This window comes from Cyprinodon tularosa, unplaced genomic scaffold (genome assembly GCF_016077235.1).
Source record: "Cyprinodon tularosa strain WSP-4 unplaced genomic scaffold, ASM1607723v1 ctg40, whole genome shotgun sequence".
Classification (NCBI taxonomy): Eukaryota; Metazoa; Chordata; class Actinopteri; order Cyprinodontiformes; family Cyprinodontidae; genus Cyprinodon; species Cyprinodon tularosa.
The window spans coordinates 2,924,577-2,947,646 of record NW_024039119.1 but is presented as its reverse complement, the minus strand read 5'-3'; the positions used below and the strand labels follow the sequence as shown (position 1 = coordinate 2,947,646).

General features: G+C 41.8%; 1 long non-coding RNA gene across 1 annotated transcript; it reads left to right on the top strand.

Annotated features, from left to right (window-relative positions):
* The first annotated feature begins 7,116 nt into the window (after positions 1–7,116).
* On the top strand, positions 7,117–7,591 carry LOC119791775. Its single transcript, XR_005281901.1, has 2 exons — positions 7,117–7,251; positions 7,346–7,591. It is a non-coding gene; the product is annotated as an uncharacterized LOC119791775 (long non-coding RNA).
* Positions 7,592–23,070: the final 15,479 nt, after the last annotated feature.

Genomic DNA, 23,070 nt, shown 5'->3' with positions numbered 1-23,070 from the left:
TGTTGCTTTGATGTCAATTATTTGAAAAAATAAATAAATAATTGATAATGCTTAAATATCTTCTTAGTAATTCCTTGTATTTAGTGACATCTAGTGGTGATTATGAAGAATGCATAAATGTGCTTCACAGCAAATACATTAACTTAGTTAGCAGCGCTTTCCACACTTAGATGAAAACAAAACATAAGTATAGATTTATAAACAGAGTTCTTTCATCTCCTAACCATCCTTATTTAGTCCTCATTAAGCCAGCTTGGTCAAAGTTAGTTTATAACTGTTTTATTATAAATTATTGTTTTAGATAGACAAATCTGCACCATTAGGAATGTATATAGCCCTTTTCTGAGTTGTAATCAGAACACAACAAAGACTTTTATCAAGATTTATAGACTACAGCTTTACTAGAAATATTAACAAATGAGACAACTGTGGAGAAACAATTATACCTCCTAAATCCATGTTTGCAAAGAGTGGTAGAAGCTTTACAATTCATGTCAACCAAGCGCCTTCAGTAGTCCTAAATACTTACAGAACAGAGTCCACTGGTAGGTATTTTCATCTCAGAATAAATCTGTGTTCCATGAATTCCTCAGACGCCAGAGGAACCATGGTGATCAAACAGCAACATGAAGCCCACAGCAGACAGGTCAGACAAGTTTAAACTGGGCTTCTGTTATAAAATCTTTTTTTAACCTTTGCAGAACTTACAATGAATTGTTCAATCCATTATCCAAAAATGGAGTCCACCTGATAAGACAGGTAGCATATACTGACAAGTGCTTTAGAAATATAATCTTTTTGAAAGACTGACAAGCAGAACATCCTTTAATGCCTTTGTAGTTTGTTCCAATCTATTTTGGACACAGCAGATGTGCCAAAAGGTTTATTATTAAAGTCATAGGGAAGTCCTATTTAAATGTCAAATCGTTCTCGTACTCTTCGTCTCCCGCTTTATCCGGAACCGGGTCGCGGGGGCAGCAGACTAAGCAGAGACTCCCAGACTTCCCTCTCCGCAGACACCTCCTCCAGCTCTGTTGGGGGAAGCCCTAGGCGCTCCCAGGCCAGCCGAGAGACGTAGTCTCTCCAGCGTGTCCTGGGTCGTCCCCTGGGCCTCCTCCCAGTGGGACGTGCCTGGAGCATCCGAAGAAGATGTCCGAGTCACCTCAACTGACTCCTCTCGATGTGGAGGAGAACCGGCTCTACACTGAGCCTCTCCCGAATGACCGAGCTCCTCACCCTATCTCTAAGGGAGAGCCCAGCCACCCTGCGGAGGAAGCTCATTTCAGCCGCCTGTATCCGGGATCTCGTTCTTTCGGTCATGATCCAGATTTCATGACCATAGGTGAGGGTAGGAACGTAGACCGAACGGTAAATTGAGAGCTTTGCCTTTTCGCTCAGCTCTCTCTTCACCACGACAGACCGGTGCAGCGTCCGCATTATTGCAGCAGCCGCAACGATCCGTCTATTGATCTCCCGCTCCATTCTTCCCTCACTCGTGAACAGGACCCCAAGATACTTGAACTCCTCCACTTGAGGCAAGGACTCTCCTCCAACCTGAAGGGGACAAGCCACCTTTTTCCGATCAAATGTCAAATCATTCTGGATTAAACATATATATAAATGTACTCTTTATGAGACCATATTGTTATCTTATTCAGGCCAGTTAGTTATTCCTCAACCTGAACACCTAAATTCGGCCAATCATATATCAACGATCATCTGTCAATCACATTTTTTCAGTCATAGCATCTTGATTCATATGTTGCAGCTAATATAGACAATGGTTGAAATAAGAAATAAGAATAGTTCACTTTCCCATTGAGTTCCGTCCCAGTGTTCACGGGGATGGACGTCTGTGTCTTCAGCAGGCGTAGAGCTAACAGAACTGGCAGCGTTGCGAGTCAAGGGCTCAAACATGTACGGCTGGAAGCCTTCTACACCAAACCAAGCTTTTGCCGCCCTGGCGTCCTCTTCCACAACATCTCCGTCCCCGCTTTCCTCCTCTAAATAAAAAAATGTATGACGGAGGAGACTCATCCACGACCTCCAACACTAAACTCTCCTCCTCTTGCATGTTTCCTCTGTCCATAGCGTTCCTTGACAGTGTTGTTTCTGAGTCAACAATTTAGTGCTACTTGGTCCCAATGGAATTTCCCATTGGGAACCTGCTAGCACTAAGTTGCTAACTGGCTAGCAACAATGTTTCAGACAAACCGGCCATAATGAAACTAGTTTGTGAACCTTCTGCCACAACAACCCCGTCCTCCTGCTAAACGACCAATCAAATTCACTTTGTTCACTCGTGTAAAGTCGTACACCACTCGGGAGAATTCAAGAAAAACGGTTGGAACAGCTGTTTCCCTACGACTTTAAATCAGAAGATAACTGAAGTCTGGACTTTTAAACGATTTTCATGGAAGAGAACACAGACAGCTCTTCTCTATGAACGCATCCCCACAGTGTCATCATATATTCAACAGACAAGGAGACGGAAATGCCATATTACAGAGGCCATAGCAGTGCCCATGGGCACCACGGGCCGCCGTTCCCGCTCAAGGTGGATCCGGATGAGAGCATCATGGTCCAGGGTCATATCACCACCCAGAGGGGAACGAGACAGCGCCCACTGAAGTACACAACCCCGCACTTAGACAACCTTCAGTCCGTGAGCAGACACAGGAACCTGTCACAGGCAGGGAGCATTAAAGGGGGCTCTGCTCATACTTGAGGACTAGGATGTTCAGTCGGTGGGGTGGGGGAGGCAAAAACCCAACCTGACAAGCAAACAGAAACAACTTCATATTCATCCAGTCACATTTACACATTCTCACCCATATGGACGTATATAAGCACTTAACCAAGACGCACACAGAGGCAAACACTAAACATATACTGTTCTCCCTGGTCTAAGGGCCAATCCCTTTAGGGCAGGGGTAACCCATTAAAAATCAGTGGGGTCCGAATAAAGAATATCAACAACCAGTAAAAGTCCAGAGACATTTTTTATTATAATCTGTTACTTTAAACGGAATTTAACACTGAAATAAAAAGCAGTTTTTTATGCCTCCATGTTATACATTGAATTTTTAAATTAGAAAAAGTGTTTTAAAAAAAAAAGAAAATTTTTCCATTTTAAAATTTAAAGTGTTTTTTGAAGTAGAAAACAACGTTCAGTTTGGTATGTAGACAATTTCCTGATTCACATATTTAATAAAACACCTGAACTGTCCGTTTGTTTTTTCTTTTTTCTGTCTTAATGTTGGCAGTGGGCTTTATGCTGCCCTGCAAGGCTTTAAACCTGGGTTTAAATGGAGACAAAGCCATTCTAAAGCACATATCAAGGAGCTCATTTTGAGCCTGGATTCATATTTATTTTTGATTCTGTTCATGGTGGAGAATCCTGCTTCACAGCAGCAGGTTGAGTCAAACATCCTCTAAATGTTCAGGGTCATCTTTGAGCACCATTTCACTTTTCTTTCACCAGTTCACAGCAGTTCTTCCAGCAGTCCACACTTTCTCTGCTCTCTTTTTCTCATCATCTTCTCCTTCTTTCCCATCGCCCGGCTTGCCACAAGTTTGCCTGCTGTGTCTAAAAGTAGCAGCAGCAGCAACCCAGACTGACAGCAGCTCATTGGAATTTTTATCCTGGTGCCAGTGCTCCGGACAGCTTTACCATATTAACAGGAGAAGCAGCGCGAGTGAAATTAGACACTGTCATCGGACAACACGCGGTAATTTATAAATGTTAATCAGGATGGGTCTGGATTAGCCAGAGGGTGGGTCCAGGGCCAGATCACGGTCTGCTAATCCATGACCTATGCTTTATGGGTAACAGACTCTCAGACCCAGGAGGAGATCCCCAGACCCCCGGTGTGACCCCTTCCCATGCTGGGGGGTCTGGGGATCGCCTCCTAGGTGTAACGGAAAGTGGTGACACAACCGGGTGCCACCACTTTCCTTCTGTGATCTCTAGATTGATAAAATTTGTTTGTTTTCTCAGCTAGTGTCCTTTCCTTTCCCTTAGCTCCTTCTAGTTAGTTTTGTCCACACCTGCTCCTTCTCAGCTACTTAGTTGTCCCATTGATTCTGTCACCCATATATATATACACACCACTTGTTGGGTTACTCTTGGCTGGATCCTCACCATTCTTTTGCTTTATTCCTCCCTGGTGTCTTTTAGTTTTTTAGTTCTTGAGTTTTCTTGTCGATCAGTAACGGAATATGGATTTTGCATTTTTTCTTTTTCATTAAACTTTGCAAGAAATCATCCCTGCCACTTCTACTCTGCATTGGGGTCCACAGCTACATCCAAAAACCTGACAGTAGGATCCAGCTGAAAAATGGGCCCAGCAGAGCAAACCATCAGAGTAATCCTGTGTTGTTGTTTTTTTTTGCTTCAGGATTATTGGACATTTTTTTAAGAGGTGGACTTGAATGAAGAAGCTGCTGTTGCTCAGCTTTTCAATAAGCCTCCTCCACCTCGATCATCACTAATCACATCACATGTAACTGGATTCCACTTCTTCCTCATACTCTGCAGTGTCTCCTGCAGAAACACCCCTTCTGCCCCAACGGGTTAATCTGATGCTGCCACTTTCTCCAGGACAAGTCAATCTGACGCCACTGCTTCCTCTCCTAGAGGTCAGCCTGCTACAGACCATACTCCTCCACCAAGCCAGTTCATAAAATACTTGATCTTAAGGTATTTTATGAGACACTTTAACCAGATCATCCAGTCAGATTGGTTTAAAGTTTTCTATCTAAGGAAAACCAGCTGGTTGCATCGACTCATTGACCCTGCAGCAATCCCTCATACCAAGCATAATTGTAGTGACAGTAGAGAGGAAAATTCCCTTTAAACTTCCAGCAGAACCAACCTCAGTGTGAGTGGCCATCTGCCAAGGCCGACGGGTTCAAGGAGACAGAAGCAGACATAGAAAATAAGCAGAGATTTAAAAAAAAGGCAACTGTCAACCAGCTCCATGAGTGGCCCTGTCCAGGAAACACACAGCCAGGCAGATGAGCTCCGAGCCACCTTCAATGTCACAGGATGAAGAGAGCACATCCAGTCAGTCACAGTCAGAGAAACAGGACTACACTGAAAAACAGGCCAATCTCTATCAGCTATAAACAAAGCTGTTGATGGCAGTAGCACTGCTGATATTTCTCTCCAGGATGGAATCACAACCAAAACAGGAACAAACCAGATGAAGCTCCTATGACAGGAGAAGTGGAGAGAACATAAATCTGAGTGGAACTTAACAAATACTGCAGAAGAGGAGAATAGAGGTAGAAAGAAGCAGAATGATCAGCCTATAGCGACATAACTACAGAGATAGCTGAGGATAACTTGAGCTACTTTGATTTTAAGCTTTATAAAAAAATAAAGTTTTAAGCCTAGCCTTTAAAGTAGACAGGGTGTCTGCCTCACAGACTGGCAAGGAGACCCATTAATGTGTGAGATTGAATCAGAGTCCCACAGCCCTACATCTCTCCAGCAGGTGGTGCTAGAGCACCTGCTGCTAGAGATTCAGAAAACATTGGTGCTCTGAATAATATAGTGGATCTTTGAAAGTATAGTAGCAACTTCAAGAAATAAGTAAAGATTATTATCACAATTTCAGTGACCCAGCCTCATCTTTTTGTGATAAGGAAAATGTTTGACACTTTCAGCATTGCTGAACAGCTGGTCTGCAGTGGAACATTGTATTCTCGAAAATATAACTTAAAACAACAGCTATCAGAGTTTTTTATCTGAAAGCATAAAAATATTGGTTGCAAGAAGATGAATATCAAAAGATTTTTGAAATTTCAAAAAGTTAAGATCTCACCTCATGGGGTCTCAGTGTTGCTAACAAAGGTTAGAAATCAGCCAAGAACTACATGGAAGGAGCTGGTCAAGGACATGAAAAGAGCTGAGACCACTGTTTCCTAGGTTACTGTCAGGTTATTGATTAGGTTACTATTTATTTGTATGATGAAGCTGCAACTAAGTATTTGAACATCTGAGAAAATCAATGTTAATATTTGGTACAGTAGCCTTTGTTTGCGATTCCAGAGGTCAACGTTTCCTGTAGTTTTTCATCATGTTTGCACACATTTCAGGAGGGATTTTGGCCCACTCCTTCACACAGATATTCTCTAGATTAGTCACGTTTCTGCGTTGTCGCTGAGAAACATGGACTTTGAGCTCCCTCCAAAGATTCCCTATTGGATTTAGGTCTGGAGACTGGCTAGGCCACGCTGGAACCTTGATTTGTTTCTTTCAGAGCCATTGCAATACTTGGCCCCAGTGTGCAGAAAAACATGTGCAGAAAAACATTGCCAAAGCATGACATTACCACTCCCATGCTCCATGGCGTTCTTGGGATTTTACTCATCTTACTTCTTCCTCCGAATACTGTCAGTGGAATTATGACAAAAAAGTTTATTTTGGTCTCATCTGACCACATGGCTTGACATGTGGCCAGATTTAATCAATAACCCAGAGCCTTTGCATCTATTCTAGACACAGAAATATCATGAACTTCTGCAACAAAAATTTAAACAATAAAGCCCCTTTCCCTACACTTTTTTCTCTCCATTTATTAAAAATGATTCTAGGATGAATAATGCTGAAACCAAGAATGTATTTTAGGGTCAGTTTGCTGTAACCTCTTTTTCCAAAACCCCACCTTTTTTTTTATTTTTATTTTTTTACATTTTTAAGGATGTTATCTGCTACACACATTAAGGAGGAGACCAGATGTCTTCCAGCTACTGATCTCTGGGAGGTTTATCTCCTTGGAACAGACAATCCTGTTTGACCAAGGAATGGGGGTTTTGGTATGCAGCATATGCTCAGGAGCAGGGTTTTAGCTATATGGGAGGTGATAGCCTATATAAGTCTACTTAAATCCTCGTTTAATTTACCATCCACTGCATATATCTAGATGCACTATATATTCTTCATGCACCTTTCCCTCCTTTCTGCATCTCTTGTTTGTTTGTAAGAGCTGGTGTCACAAGTGAATTTCTCCGTTGTTAGATCAATAAAGTCCTATTCTATTCTATGACCCCCCCCCCCCCCCCCCCCCCACAAGATCATTTGATGTTCAAATATGAAATTGTCATGATGGGATTTATATCTTTTGCCCCAAACAATCACGGAGGGATTGATAAAGTGAGAATGTTTAAAAACACAGAAACCAGATTAACACTGCTTGGAGGGACCTAAGGCCAGGAGCAACTGCACATAAGGAGAGAGAAAAGGTGAGATCACAGTTGCCGGAGAAAATGCAGAAGACTGATGCTCTGTTCTTGCTTGTACTGGCTGCCAGAATTAGAGGGAAGTATGTGGTTCCAGATTGTGGGGCGGTGGAAGGCGTTGGCTGGCTAAAATGGACGAGGTGTTGGAGAGCAGACGGGTACGTTTATGATAACACAGAGGAGCAGCGGAGCAGACTGTCAACTGATTTTGATGAAGGTCAGTGCTCGGAGGAGAGGAGTTGTGGAACTCTCTGCGTCTCGAGAGGATTTCTTCCAGGGCTGGGAGGACTCAAAAATATCCCATAATATCTGACGGTTTCCTGCCTGAGATTCACAAGGACAAAAAAAAAAGGTAAGCGCATGAATAAACTTGAAAAGATCACAAATTAACCCAGCAAAAACTCTGAGGGGTTAGAGTACCCAAAACAGGCAAAACACTCCAGCGAAGAGGTGATGGTTCTTGGCTGGCCCTTGGCTGGTCCTTGGCTGGTTCTTGGCTGGCCATGGACCAGCCAAGGACCAGCCAAGGACCAGCCAAGGACCAGCCAAGGACCAGCCAAGGACCAGCGAAGGACCGGCCAAGGGCCGACCAAGGGCCGACCAAGGGCCGACCAAGGGCCAGCCAAGAACCAGCCAAGAACCAGCCAAGAATCAGCCAAGGACCAGCCAAGAACCAGCCAAGAACCAACCAAGGACCAACCAAGAACCAGCCAAGGAACAGGCAAGGGCAAACCAAGAGCCAGCCAAGGACCAGCCAAGGACCGGCCAAGGGCCGACCAAGGGCCGACCAAGGGCCAGCCAAGAACCAGCCAAGGACCAGCCAAGAACCAGCCAAGAAACAGCAAAGGGCCAGCCAAGAACCAGCCAAGTACCTGGCAAGAACCAACCAAGAACCAGCCAAGGACCAGGCAAGAACCAGCCAAGAATCAGCAAAGGGCCAGCCAAGAACCAGCCAAGAATCAGCAAAGGGCCAGCCAAGAACCAGCCAAGAAACAGCAAAGGGCCAGCCAAGAACCAGCCAAGTACCTGGCAAGAACCAACCAAGAACCAGCCAAGGACCAGGCAAGAACCAGCCAAGAATCAGCAAAGGGCCAGCCAAGAACCAGCCCAGAATCAGCAAAGGGCCAGCCAAGAATCAGCAAAGGGCCAGCCAAGAACCAGCCAAGGACCAGCCAAGAACCAGCCAAGAATCAGCAAAGGGCCAGGCAATGGCCAATGAAGGAAAGTGGGGAAATTTAAATGGCCACTAATGTAAATTAATATACATTTAAGTAGGCATTTTGTTATTGCTGTAATGAGATACTCTGTTTTTTTTTTAAATGTGCAGACATGTCCTTATAGCTGTAATTCATAGCAGTAAAACAATAGAAAATCAATTCTTAATATCCTTAAGACCACGTCTAATGAATCTGTATCCCATATAAATGCTCTTTCTTTCTTTTCTATTCTTTTTTTCAAACTCAGTTTGAGATAAGCCTTTAGTATCATTTTCATTTCTGCTTTTTCGGTGACCCAGGTTTTCCCCTTATTATTATTATGCAAATTGTAAAACAAATAAGTCTTATCAGCTTTTTTTGTGTTTACGTCCTAAATAAATCTGTTGAATAGAAGATTAAAAACATTTTCCTAAAAAAAAGTCCCTTTCTACACTTCTTTCTCTCCATTTTTTTAAAACAGGGTTCTGTCAGAGGACATTAATATATTAAGTATAAAACAGACAATATAAAGAAAATTTATACATAATAGGATAAATAATGCTGAAAACAAGTAAGAATCTGGTGTTTCGTTAAAAGTAAAATGAAGTCAAATTTCAAAATATTTGGTATATTTATTTCATCCAATTATAAATGGTTTCGCTATATCAGATGTCACGGATCAGTGGATTAGAATCCGGATCCGGACCCCCCTGCTGGCTAATCCGGACCAAACGTGATTTAAAACATTTATAAATTACTGCATGTTGACCGACGACAGTGTCTAAACATCACATTTGCCACTTCTTCTGTTAACAGGGTAAAGCCTTCCAGAGCTTCTGGACCAGGCTGCACGTCATCCAAATTAGCCAATGAGCTGCTATCAGTCTGGGTTGCTGCTGCTGCTACTTTTAGACACAGCAGGCAAACCTGTGGCATGCCGGGCGATGGGAAAGAAGGAGAAGACGATGAGAAAAAGAGAGCAGAGAAAGTGTGGACTGCTGGAAGAACTGTGGTGAACTGGTGAAACGAAAGTGAAATGTCGTGCTCAAAGATGACCCTGCACATTTAGTGTTGTTTAACCTGCTGCTATGAAGCAGGATTCTCCACCATGAACAGAATCAAAAATAAATCTGGATCCAGGCTCAAAATGAGCTCCTTGATATGTGTTTGAGAATGGCTTTGTATTCATTCAAACCAGGTTTAAAGCCTTGCAGGGCAGCATAAAGCCCTCTGCTCTCATTAAGCATGAAAAAAGAATATTGAGTTCAGGTGTCTTTTTAAAATATGTGATTCAGGAAACTGTCTATATACCAAACTGAAAGATTGTTGTTCTGTACCTCAAAAAACACTTTAGATTTTAAAATGGAAAAATGAAAAAGAATTGTATTTAAAGAGTGAGTGTATAACATGGATGCATTAATGTCTCCGGACCTTTACTGGTTATTGATTTTCTTTAATTCGGACCCTGCTGATTTTTAATTGGTTAGCCCTGCTCTAAATGCTAGGCAATGTGACTTTAAAAGGCTACTGTGAAGGTCTGCTGCAAATAGGATTTATAGACAAAAATCAGCCACTCTGAATTTCAGAGGAATCTGAGCCTGTTACTCATGCATGGAGGCCTCCAGTTTATCAGTATTTTAGGGTCAGTGTGGTATAACCTCTTTTAAAAAAACTCCACCTAAGCTTTAAATACAATAATGAGTTAAGATTTTTATTATTGTGTAATCATTCCGAGAACAGGCATCCTCTAAATGCTAATTCACTAAGGGCTTTGATTTTTAACGTTATCTGCTATGTAGATTAAGGAGGAGACCAGATGTCCTCTAGATGCTGATTCACTGAGGGTTAATCTGTGGAGGGATCCTAGGAAGAAATACCTCTGTTTGACCAAGAAAAGGTGTGTGTGCTTTAGAGCATGTGATCAGGAGCAGGGGTATAGCTAGATGGGGGGCCAGGGGAGACCATGGCTACCTCTTCATCAAACACCTCTAGAACAAGCAGCTCCCCCTTAAAACAGAGGTTGGCAGCAGCGATACTCTCACGTGGAATGTCCTTTCTAATTTGGCATTTGAACTGTTTGTATTTAAACCAGTACATTTTAACAAAATGCAGTCATTATTTTTTTTTTATAATACTTTATTCATTTTCATTATATCCAGTTACATAAAAGCCCAAACAATGACCCCCTTCTTCCCATCGAGGCAGGATATGAAGACAAAATAAATAAATAAATAAAAAAAACATAAAAAGCTGTACCCCACAACAACAGTTTCTGTGGTAATCTGCAAAAAACTTTTAAGACATTACCAACAAACAAATATTCTGATACAATCGGAACCTTGAGGTGTCATGAGGGCTATGTGTAATATGGTCAAGAAATGGTGACAATGTATGATGATGTCTGTCTCATATAAGCTGACAACAGCCAGATGCATGTCTAGCTCCGCCTAGCTCCACTCATATACATCTGGGACACCGCCATAGAAATTGCCTTTACTGAAGGCTGGGCCTTATCAAAACTCCTTGCATATGATTGGATAAGCCACTTGTCTGTCATCTTTATCGACGTGCTATTTCAACCACTAACACCGAAGCTAACCTGTGGTGCTGTGAGAGCGACGCAGGAAAAAAACAAAACAGAACAGCCGACATCTTGGATATAGCAACAGTGGAATCAGCGCAATGTCGGTAAATGATCAATGTCGTTTGTGCCATGAAAATGTGCGGATAAAAGGCAACATTGTGCACAGCAGACTTCGCTTCTCCACTAGGTCACATCCAGGAAACACCCGCCCTGCGTCCTGATTGGCCAGACCATAAATTTGGTGGGGAAATCACTTTCAATGAGCGGTGTCCCAGATGTATGTGAGTGGAGCTAGGCTGAGCTAGACATGCATCTGGCTGTTGTCAGGTTATGTCTCATATTCCTGAAAACTCAAATCGTATTCTTTCCATATGTAAAGTATTTATGAGCTCAGTGATCTAAGCTCCAGATCTCTTGTATTTGTCCCAGACTTTACAAATGATTTAATAATCCTCCCATATTGGTTTCATCGAGGATCTTAACCACTGATTAAGAGTTTCAAGCTGGTGAGACTAGCCAAGGAGGGAAGATCATGTCTATACACCTCAGAATAGCAGTGAAAGACCTTGCACCAATATCACTGCAAAAACAATCTAGAAATAAGTAAAATTAAGTGTATTAACCCTTAATTTGAGCAGGTAGATAAGATGATTTGCCAATGGAATGAGTATTTTTACTCTTAAAATAAGATAATTTGATAATATTCACTCGAAATAAGACAATGCAATTGTTTTCTTATTTTAAATGTAAATTGTCTTGTTCCATTGGCAAAGTGTCTCAACTACCTCCTCAATTCAAGAAAAAATGCACTTAATTTAAGAAAAAATTACTTATCTAGATTAGAATTATTTTCAGTGATCCTAGTAGTTTGTTGCAAAACCAGAATATATGAGCCAATATGCCATCATTTTTCGCATAACGGTGTAAAAGTTGATGAGAAGAATGAATGCAGCTTGAATAATAGTCTGTGTGCAACTTTTTATTGAATTAGCTGGTGCCTTAAATTAAATGAGCATGTGTGGATTTTTTAAAGATATTCAATTCAGCATCCTCTGAGATGACAGTATCTATTTCCCTCTCCCAACACTCTCTCAGATATTGTGTATTTGGAACAGTTTAAAAAAAAACTGAATAGGCTGGTCTTTGACTTTTTCTTTTATTGAGGAACAATGAAACGTGATTAAAATAACATTAAAAACCAATGCAATAAGGAAATAAAGTCAAAATTAGAAATAATAATACAAAATTTTGATTTAAGCATCCCTTGCAAAGTGAAATATTGAACTATCTTTAAAATAAAACCCTGTAAGCAAGTGACATAATAAATAAGGTACTGCACAAAACACTGTGTCCCAAAAGGTACTAAAGAAACCAGCATTGGCACAACAATTGAAAAAAAATTGCATTGACTATATATATATATATATATATATATACACTGTATATATATTATGTTACAAAACGACAGAGACCTCTAGTGGTATTTTTTAATACTGCACCTCCTAGTCAACCTCATCTCCTGCTACAGTTTTACTCTCCAAGTCTTTCTTGAAGAAAAGTGATCTATGTTGTCATATGAAAGCTGATTTGAGATCACATGATCAATACTTGTGTTGGAAAGCCCACCGAGGCATTGTTGCGTCATAGCAGATCTCAGGTATGGTTTAATGGGTTTAAGCTTGGGAATGCTTATTTCAGCAGCAGCAACTGTAACAGAAAAAGCAGCAGATATTCTCAGAGAAAATTACATGTTGGGGTAGATTTCTGTCAACGTCTTCTCATGCAAGAAGGTCAACACTCCCATGTTTGTTGGATTCTTTGATGGGAAGTTCTGCATTCCCCTTTCAAGTTCTGTGACTTCAGTTAGAGGAGATGGCCAGTCAGCAGGGCCTGTTGCATCAGAGTTTACTCCTAATGCTGCATCACCTGATTGTTCTCTGGTGGACGCAGCAGGTGTTTTTTTTTATGTTCATGAAGGTTCAATGAATGAAGATGGCCAAGGATGTCAGAAGTAGAGTTAAAGTATTTTAACAGCAGAGGAAAAAAAGGGTCAGGGAAATCATTGGGTGCTTTTTTTATTCCTGGAATCCTATTCTATTATTAGACTCTAAGAGAAGTATGATTTTTTTACCATGCTGCAAATATATAACACATTTTTTTTCCTGACCTATTTCTTTAGTTATGCTGCATTAGGCTTAGGCTTCTGGAGGATATAGGGACCAGGGGTGTAAATCACACCCATCATGGCGATTCGATTCAGTATCGATTTCCTGACCCAACGATTCGATTATTGTCAATACTCAAGAATACACCACGGTACGATTTGATTCATTGGTTCATTTTTTTTTTTTTCCACCTTACACGCTAGACAATGTTTCAAATTTGAAATAAATCAATGAAAGCTGTAATATCGTTATGCATTTTCTTTGAGAACAACAGCAAATAACAGAAGTAGAAAAGTTGCACTCCACCTATTCCTATTAAAACCTCATTCACTGAAAAATAATAATGCCCCTGTGTTATAGATTCTGAAAGGCCTTGCATCAAAAAATACTGCACAAAATCAGTGCAATGAGTGCAATGCAATACCTCGGCTCCAGATGTCCCCGCCCCCTCCACAGACGCTCCGCTGCACCTCTCCCAAAATGTAGCTGAACGCAGTGCCACAAACAGGACGCCGGCTTGCTTTGTTTTTATGACCGAAATTGTGGAAAACAACTCATGAAGTTTGACCCGCTAGAAGAAAAAGGTGCGCGAGAACGGTGGGACCCTTTTTCCACCTGGATCTCCTACTTTTTGGCCCTCATGTCGCTCCGTTGTGGAACTAAACTCGCCCCCACTTCCTCACCGCCTCGGCCATATCTAGACACATAGTGTGTGACTCAGACCACGCTTCAATATTGAGCATAGGTCTAAAATGTTTGTGTCAAGCTCACTGTGACACATTGCTGCTGGAGTATAACCAGGAAGCAAGGTAGGAGAGCAAAATAGGTTTAGCGCCACCGCAGCATGGGAGGGAGAATTACGCCCAGGAGCAAATGGATAAAAATAGACCGGAGGAAAAAAAAAAACTTGAATCGATACTCTTGCGGACGTATCGATGCATCGGATCATCGGCTGTTGGATCGATTAATCGATACAAAACTATTGTTATATACACCCCTAATAGGGACCCCTATTTCATCTTTCTACTTCATTTTATCTCTATTCTCTCATTCTGCAGAATCTGTTCGTTCAATGTCTAATGTTCTGCTCTCTCCGCTTTTTCTTGTAGTAGCTTCATCTTGTCTGTTTCTGTTTGGCTGTGACTCCATCCTGGAGAGAAATATCAGCTGTTCTGCTTCCATCAACACCTTTGTTTATAGATGTTCAAGATCGGTCTGTTTTCCAGTGTAGTCCTGTTTCAATGACTGTGACTGGCTGGATGTGCTCTCTTCATCCTCTGACATGGGAGCTGTGACGGAGCTTGACCGCCTGGCTATGTTTCCTGGACCGGGCCGCCTTTTACAGCTGCTTTTTGGATCTCTGCTTCTGTCTCCTTGAACCCCAGTCGGCCTCGGCATATGGCCGCTCACACTGAGCCTGGTTCTTCTGGAGGTTTCTTCCTGTTAAAAGGGAGTTTTTCCTCTCCACTGTCGCTACAAGCATGCTTAGTGTGAGGGATTGTATTCGAGTCAATGAGTCAATGCAATCAACTGGTTTTCTTTAGATAGAAAGCTGGTCTGGTGAACTGTAAAGTGCTTTGAGATGACATGTGTTGTGAATTAGCACTATATAAATAAACTGAATTGAACTGAATTGTCTGATACACTATTTACATTAGTTAACTACAGTATATTATGTATGTGAAAGTTGAGCTATGAAGAATTAACATTAATGATATGCATTTTAACATGAATCTAAAGTTTAACTAAAAAAATTGTAACATTGCATATATATCTCGGCTCTTTCTTAACCAATTAATTTATCCATTATCCAGATGTCTTTAATGAATATAAAAAAGTTTTTACTTCTTCTAAATGTAAATTGTCTTGTTCCATTGGCAAAATGTCTTACCTCCTCATTTCAAGAAAAAATGCACTTATTTAAAAAAGAATGACTTTCGAGTTTTTCCAGTGTATTTTCATAGAAATGTTTTAAGTCAGGAGACTCTTTAGAGTTTACATTATATTCAGTAACTGTATTCAACCTTTGAAGCTGGCAAGAGATTGTAGCCACGGCTGCCCTGGGGCACACTGACAGGATTTCATTTCAATTTATATCTTCAAATAATTATTAGAATGTGTTTAAGGTATATTTACTTTCTTTTAGTTTATGAATATTTACTATTTTAGCTCTTTTTCTAATACAGTTTTTGATTCTTTAGTTTGTCCCTGAGTGTTTGTGGTTCAGTTCTTCACGCTGTTTGCTACATAAAATATCCAAAAAACAAGCAAATATGCCTCTATGGCAGTGGTTCCCAAACCTTTTTGGCTCAAGGTACCCCTACACATTTTTCCACCCAGCCGTGGTACCCCTACACTGAAATTATTTTATTTCACATTCTCCTCTTCATTTGTGCAATATTTTTGTTATGTCAAGCATGACAGCATGTAGGAACTTTTAGAACTGTTTTATTAAAATAGTAAACTGATTGTAACAACAACAAAGATCAGCATTTTCCTAATAAACAAAATATATCCCAAATGGTGATATATTAACATAAAATTTTAGTTCCAAAAACACTTGAAATAAGTTATGCCAATATAACCAGAACATAACAAGTATGGGCCTCAAACAAATACCTGTACTATTGCAAAAAATGGTGTCTATTTCAGTTTGAATGGGACACACTGATGGCACTTTCTAAAATAGAGGGATACTCTTGTCTTACGCAGAGGCAAAATGTGTCCATTGACAGTTCACTGTGCAACCAGCGGACCTCAGTGTGTAATAAGAGACCCAGATGTTCAGATCCCATTTCACTGCAGAGGGCGCCAAATAGTCGTGTCTTAAGAGAGCGGGACATAATGCATAAGCATGCAGTGTGTCACTCTTATGGTGGGATTTCTGTCTTTTGCTTTCGTCACAAAGCCTTTAACTCGGCCCGTCATGCACGCAGCGCCATCAGTACATATGCCTGTGCACATCTGCCAGTTAAGGCCATTTTCTATGAAGTAATCATTTGTCACTCTGTATATCTCATCACCCATGGCATGATTTTTCAGTGCCTTACAAAATAAGAAGTTTTCTGTTATGCGGTCCTCATCGATGTACCTCACGTTAGCGATCAGGTGACAAACGGCACTTGCATCGGTGGAATCATCTATTGGAGGTGAAGATTTTCCGCTCTGTCTTAGTCTGTCAAAGAGACTAGCTTCAGTGTCAGCGGACATCATCAATGCGGCGTTTAATGGTGTTGTCAGAGTTGGAATCGTATCGATTATTTGGCAGCGTCTGGTCCTAGCATTATTTGAACAATGTTTTGGCATGCCGGTAAAATTAGCGATTCTGCAATGGTGTGCGGCTTTTTAGCTTTAACGATGATTTCAGCTACCATATAACTAGCCTTCTGTGCTTTCTCTGACACACGAACATGGGATGTTAACTCTGTGTGGCATTTTATGATTTTAGCCTTCTGAAGAAGTCAATGTCTTTATTTTTATAGTCCTGGTACTTTGTGTCAAAGTGCCTTGACAGTTTACTAGGTGCCATAGCGTTGTTTGCTAGCGTTTCCCTGCAATTAGGCATCCAGGTGTGGGACACGTAGCATCCCCACTCTAAGAGAATCCGTATTTGAGATAACTGTCATTGTAATGTCTTATCTTTGGCCTCTTTGCTCCCCCTGACTCTTCAGGAGTTGCTTTGGGTATGTCCAGACGCGAAGGATCTTAACTGGTTCGCTCCACAAACTTGTTCAATGTTGTTTTGTCTCCACCGCGGACACTGTCATAGCGACGCTGTCTACAAGTGATGCCGCCACGCCTCCTCAACTGAAATGCATTATTTGATAATAATTATTTTTCTGTCATTTTTTCAAAGTAGTAAAGAAAACATAAAACGAAGCCCCTTGTCCTAGAATATATTTGCCTACATCAAAATAAATTTACAAAATTGTTGTTAAAATGTACATTCAATATAAAACTCTCATCAATCTATGAAAAAATCCTGCAGCACCCCTGTAGTGACCTCGCGGTACCTCTAGAGGGCATCCCTGTAGTGACCTTGCGGTACCTCTAGGCAGCTCTCCCGTAGTGACCTTGCGGTACCTCTAGGCGGCTCCCCCGTAGTGACCTCACGGTACCTCTAGGCGGCTCCCACGTAGTGACCTCGTGGTACCTCTAGGCGGCTCCCCCGTAGTGACCTCGCGGTACCTCTAGGCGGCTCCCCCGTAGTGACCTCGCGGTACCTCTAGGCGGCATCCCTGTAGTGGCCTCGCGGTACCTCTAGGCGGCACCCCCGTAGTGACCTCGCGGTACCTCTAGGCGGCACCCCCGTAGTGACCTTGCGGTACCTCTAGGCGGCACCCCCGTAGTGACCTTGCGGTACCTCTAGGCGGCACCCCCGTAGTGACCTCGCGGTACCTCTAGGCGGCACCCCCGTAGTGACCTCGCGGTACCTCTAGGCTGCTCCCCCGTAGTGACCTCGCGGTACCTCTAGGCGGCACCCCCGTAGTGACCTCGCGGTACCTCTAGGCGGCACCCCCGTAGTGACCTCGCGGTACCTCTAGGTGGCACCCCCGTAGTCAGTGACCTTGCGGTACCTCTAGGCGGCACCCCAGTAGTGACCTCGCGGTACCTCTAGGCGGCACCCCCGTAGTGACCTCGCGGTACCTCTAGGCGGCACCCCCGTAGTGACCTCGCGGTACCTCTAGGCGGCACCCCCGTAGTCAGTGACCTTGCGGTACCTCTAGGCGGCACCCCAGTAGTGACCTCGCGGTACCTCTAGGTGCCGCGGCACCCACCCCTGCTATATGGTCTTCACTTTTGCCTTTATTTTTTACAGCTACTATTTGGGTCCCACTTTAAAGGTTGTTCGGTCAGTTTGAAAACCATGAAACATGTTTTTTCAGACAAAATAGTGAAGCTGGGTCATTACTCAGGGTGTATGCCAAAGAAGATGGCAGGAAGCCTAAAATTAATAGCAATTTTCTTTTGTATGACCAGATTTTTTTATAGTTTTGCTTTTACGTAAGTAAAATCTCCCTATAAAAATGTTTTAAGTACTTTATGACCGCTATGATGAAACCCTTGTGGGTCAACTCACTAATACAACATGGTTGCATGAGATTAGGAAGCTTGTTTGGTTTGAAGCTTTTAACCAAACTCTACCTGTATTTCAGTGATGAATAAGATTTATCCATAAGGTAGAACATAGTGACTAATACAGCTGTGTCACTTAAAAAAACACCCACCTGCTTTGGGCAATGACTAAAGTTGTTAAAATATTCCCCAATTGGTTCCCCAAAGAGCAAAGCATGCTTTCGATAATAAAACTGCGTAAATGTTAAAACTTGACTGGAATTTACGCTTTGATCTTATTAGTCAGACTGAAATTGAGGTTTTCGGCCAAGAAAAAACAAAACCTCAAGGTGAATCTGAAAGAATGGAAAAGCAACTGATGTGTGAAGCAGCATCTATGATTCTCTGGGCCTCTTTCTCCTCAAGGAGAGACCCGACATCTTGAACGCTCTGGAATACAAATAACACTGAAAAAATATCAAAGATTACAATAGACTCAATAGTCAGCTAAAGGACAGTGGTCCACTAGACACAGAGCCAGACTGAAAGAATAACTGAGTCCCCGGACTTCCTGTAGGAAACTTGTGGTGTGACCAGAGGATCAAGATAAAGAAAGGTTAGAGTAGTGGCTTCTGTGACGGCTTTATGAAGTACTGTCATTATTGTGCCAGTAAGTGTAGCAGGAGTCTGAGGTTAAAAAAACTTGTAGATTGTATTTTTTGCTGGATTAAAATTGTTACACTGGAAAAAATCGAACCCTAAATAAGTCATTATTTGTTAAAATAATTGCATTTCTTCTTGTACTGAGGAGGTAAAAGAGACATTTTGCCAGTGGAACATGATGATTTACATTTAAAATAAGAAAAACACAATTACATTGTCTTATTTCAAGTGTATATTATCAAATTATCTTATTTAAAGAGTAAAATTACTAATTCCATTGGCAAACTCATTTATCTACTCAAATTAAGGGTAAATACACTTAATTTAATGAATTTTAACTTATTTGCAGATTGATTTTCTGGTGTAACATTTAAGACATTAACAGCAGAAGTTCTCATCCAGACAACGGGTTGTTCTCATCAAAAATCTTCCGATGTCTCATTCCTCGGGGCCAGACTAAATAACACCTTTCATCTCCCATTTAGTCTGGTTTATCAGGCTACTGGACCCCATGACTAGAGAACCATCAGGGTGCCAGCAGACACAGGCATCTCTCATTAACGAGGAGCATACAGTAAAAAGGTGAAGATACAGGCCCTGCTCATACTTGGGGCCTACGATGTTCCAGTAGGAGGGGAGAGGCAAGCACTCATGGACAATTTTTTCGGCCAAACTTCAGCCTCATTGTGCGTCCTGTGTGGTGTAGTATACAGGAGGGAAATGAGGGACGATCAGCCTCTCACAACCACCTCCCGATCAGGAATCCTAAGGTCAGGAGAAAATTAAACATGTTTGAAATTCAGTCGGCCGTCATCAGGTATTCATGGACAAATCCTGCTGTTGAAGCAGAGCTACAAACCAATTTAGCTGAACCTTGCACATGTGCAAACAAGGGAGTTCTTCTTATTCCAGATTGATGAGTCCGACCAGTGGCATCTCCTGGCACTAAGTCCAACATCTGGTTTTTGGACGTGCAGTGTGAGCAGGTAGCTTCCATCAGAGCATCAGGCCATACAGTGTGAGAACAAACATTGTGAGCTGTGAACTTTTAAACCCTGCAGTTTCATTGTACAGTTTGAGTGGTAGCTGTGTGCAATGATTGAAGGTATAGCACAGTGTACACTTTACACGCCTCATACATACACTATCTAGCCAGACAAATGGCCTTTCAACAATGACCTAAAAGAACTCAGGCTTTCAGCACTTTTCCAACCTTCTGGGAGTTTGTTCCAGATAAGTGGAGCATAAGAACTAAATGCTGCTTCTCCATATTTGGTTCTAGTTCTGGATGTAAGAGTAGGCTTGAACCAGAAGACCTGAGTGGTCTGGGAGGTTGATACACTAACAACAAATCTGTTATGTATGATCGATTTAGGTGCTGATCAATTTAGCGATTTATAGACTAATAGATTAACAGAAAACTGACACACAGATACACAGGGCTTGATTTAGTCCTTAGTCATATAAGATATTGACACTAAATACACAGAAAAAAAAACAACTCATGGAGTCAAGGAAGTCTATTTAAAGACAAACGTCCTTTTTGATATAGTTGCAATATCTGTGTTGACTCAAGTTGTCATGATCTGGCCTGTTTGCTCCTCCCTAATTAGTAATTCCTCTTACCTGCCCTCTTCCTTCCCTGCCTCATTATGATTTATTCCTCTCACCTGTTTCCTCTGGTTTATATTCAGTTCAGCCTGAGCATTCAGTGCCTGATCATTGCTTGTCTTTCTGTCAGTCTTTCTGTTCAGTTTTATTTGGTTCATGTCCTGGATCCTAGCTGCCAGTGGAAAGAGGGTTTTAGTGTTTGTCTCGTCTCCTGATTGTCCACTGTTCCTCCCCCACGGAGTCCTCTGGGTTTTTGGCTCATTATGGGGGGGGGGGTTCAGTTTTTATCAAAGTAAGCCTGGCTCCAGGGAGGAGACCAGTTTAAAGTCCTGCTTCAAGTTCCGGTTCCTACGTCCTGTCTCGCTACCCTCTTCCACTGTGCCTGCCTGTCAGCACCTGATCCTGTCTGCTCCTGTGCGTGACCACCTGGTCATGCTTCTGGTCCCAGTCAGACTCTGAATCCTCCTGGAAGCCTCTGGATGCCTGGAAGTCTGGATCCTGCCACCTGTTTCTGTTCCTGCCTGATCTGGATCCTGCCTGTTCCTGTCTGTTCTGGATCCCTGACCAGGATGACCTCTGGGACTGCAGCACTAGAGACACTCGTGGTCTGGACTGTTAAACCAGGTAAGTGACCAACCCAGATAATCATATATCAGTTTATCGTGATCACTTACCTGTGTTTTCCTCCCTAGAGTGTCTGAGATTGGGTGGTGCCCCGCCCCCATCCCCCGCCTGCAGTGTCCGCGAGCCACAGCTCCGCTTTTGTTTTGTTTCATTTAATAAACCTTTTGAACTTTCCTACTGACTGTCTCTCCTTCAATACTGGGTCCATCTGTCCTCGGTTCATGACACAAGTAGGAACAGTGTTTGTCACTGGAAAAACAACAATGTCCTTATTCTCATATGTTACTCCTAAAACTCAAAGGGACAAGATAAATAATACCTCCGATAAATTTGTTATATATTTTCTGATCATTATTTAAAACTTAATTAGTTAATGAATAGGGTGCCTCAAGGCACACTGCCCTGCATGTTTTAGATGTTTCCCAGCTTTCACACACCTGTTATCAATTGGTAGCAGATTATCAGGCTTTGCTGAACTGCAATCATCTGAATCAGGTTTGCTGAAACTCAGAAACATCCAAAACATGCAGAGCATGGTGCCTTGAGGACCAGGATTGAAAAACACTGGAGTAGAGTCCCTGCTCCTACATACCGAGAGGAATAGGCTGAGGTTGCCCGGGCTTATGGTTCAGTTGCCCCTGGATTTCTTTTCACTTCAAAAGAAGTAACAATGAGCCGACTGACAACAAATAAACCTCATACAGTAGGCAAACCAACTACTTCGAGTGATGGCTAAAATACGGCTCTCTCAAATCTAACCTGTGTGGAGTTAGGAAGCTGAGACAGAGGCAGTTCTTGCAAGAAAATTTTTTTCAAATTTATTTAACATCTTCAGATGGAGAGATATAGCTCTGACTGAGGCAACCTTAGTACATACATTTATACCTTACAAAAATCCAACACACACTCGCCCCAGGGGAACCAACCCACCACCTTCATAAAGAACTTTCTAACACTTTAGCATTTGGACAAGAAATAACTTGAGCTCATCAAGGCCGTTCGCTGTTAGGTTAATATATCTTGCCAGACGGATCTCTTTAAAACAACAGTCCTCCCCTTCACGCCATGAAGGAAGCCGTGTAACTAGTTATTATCTCTCATTATTTCGTTTGGAGCCTGTGAGGCTAATAACAGGCGCATTTCAATTTTTTACTCCACACCTGTTAAATGAAAACTTTGTCTCTTTGGACTATTCAGGTTTACAAATTATTGACTCTAAATCAACTTAAGGAAAGCCTGGTGATTTAGATGTGGCAGGTCAACAGTCCTTCCAGGTAAAACGGACTGTTCTTAGCACCTATCAGGACAACAGACACTCAAAACTCAGAAACTACATTAATGTAAGTTAGTTTTGCATTAAGAGAAAACATAGACAGGTTCCTCTTGATCAGTGATCAGTTTTAGCCCAAAATTGTGATTAATTAGACATTAGACAACATCATTTTGTGACAACTGGAGGTAGAGTTATCACGTTTGGGATTGCTTTGCTGGAGTATGACCTTGTCATCATGCCATCAATATTCCATGATTTCCTAAATGCATTAAAGGGTTTTTAAGGAAAATTTGACATTACCTATAAAACTGTTGACAATAAAGGACAACAGGACACAAAAAAACTAAAACAGACCAGTAAATTCACGAAGGTCTGTCAGATAATTAGAAAATAAAAACCCCTGATGTTTATCTCAATGTGATACTGTTAGTGACGTGATACATAAAGAGAGTACAGGAACTAGAATAACTTCACCAAAGTAATTTTAAATAGGTTAATGCAGGCTTTTTCTGGAACACAAGCACCCTGAAGGTTTTCTCAATAAGGAACCATGTTTTTCATGTTTGGTTTAATGAACAAAACACAGTTTATATCAAATACTTAACTGTAATTAAACCCCTTTCATTTCAAGTTAACATCTTTTCTTAATAT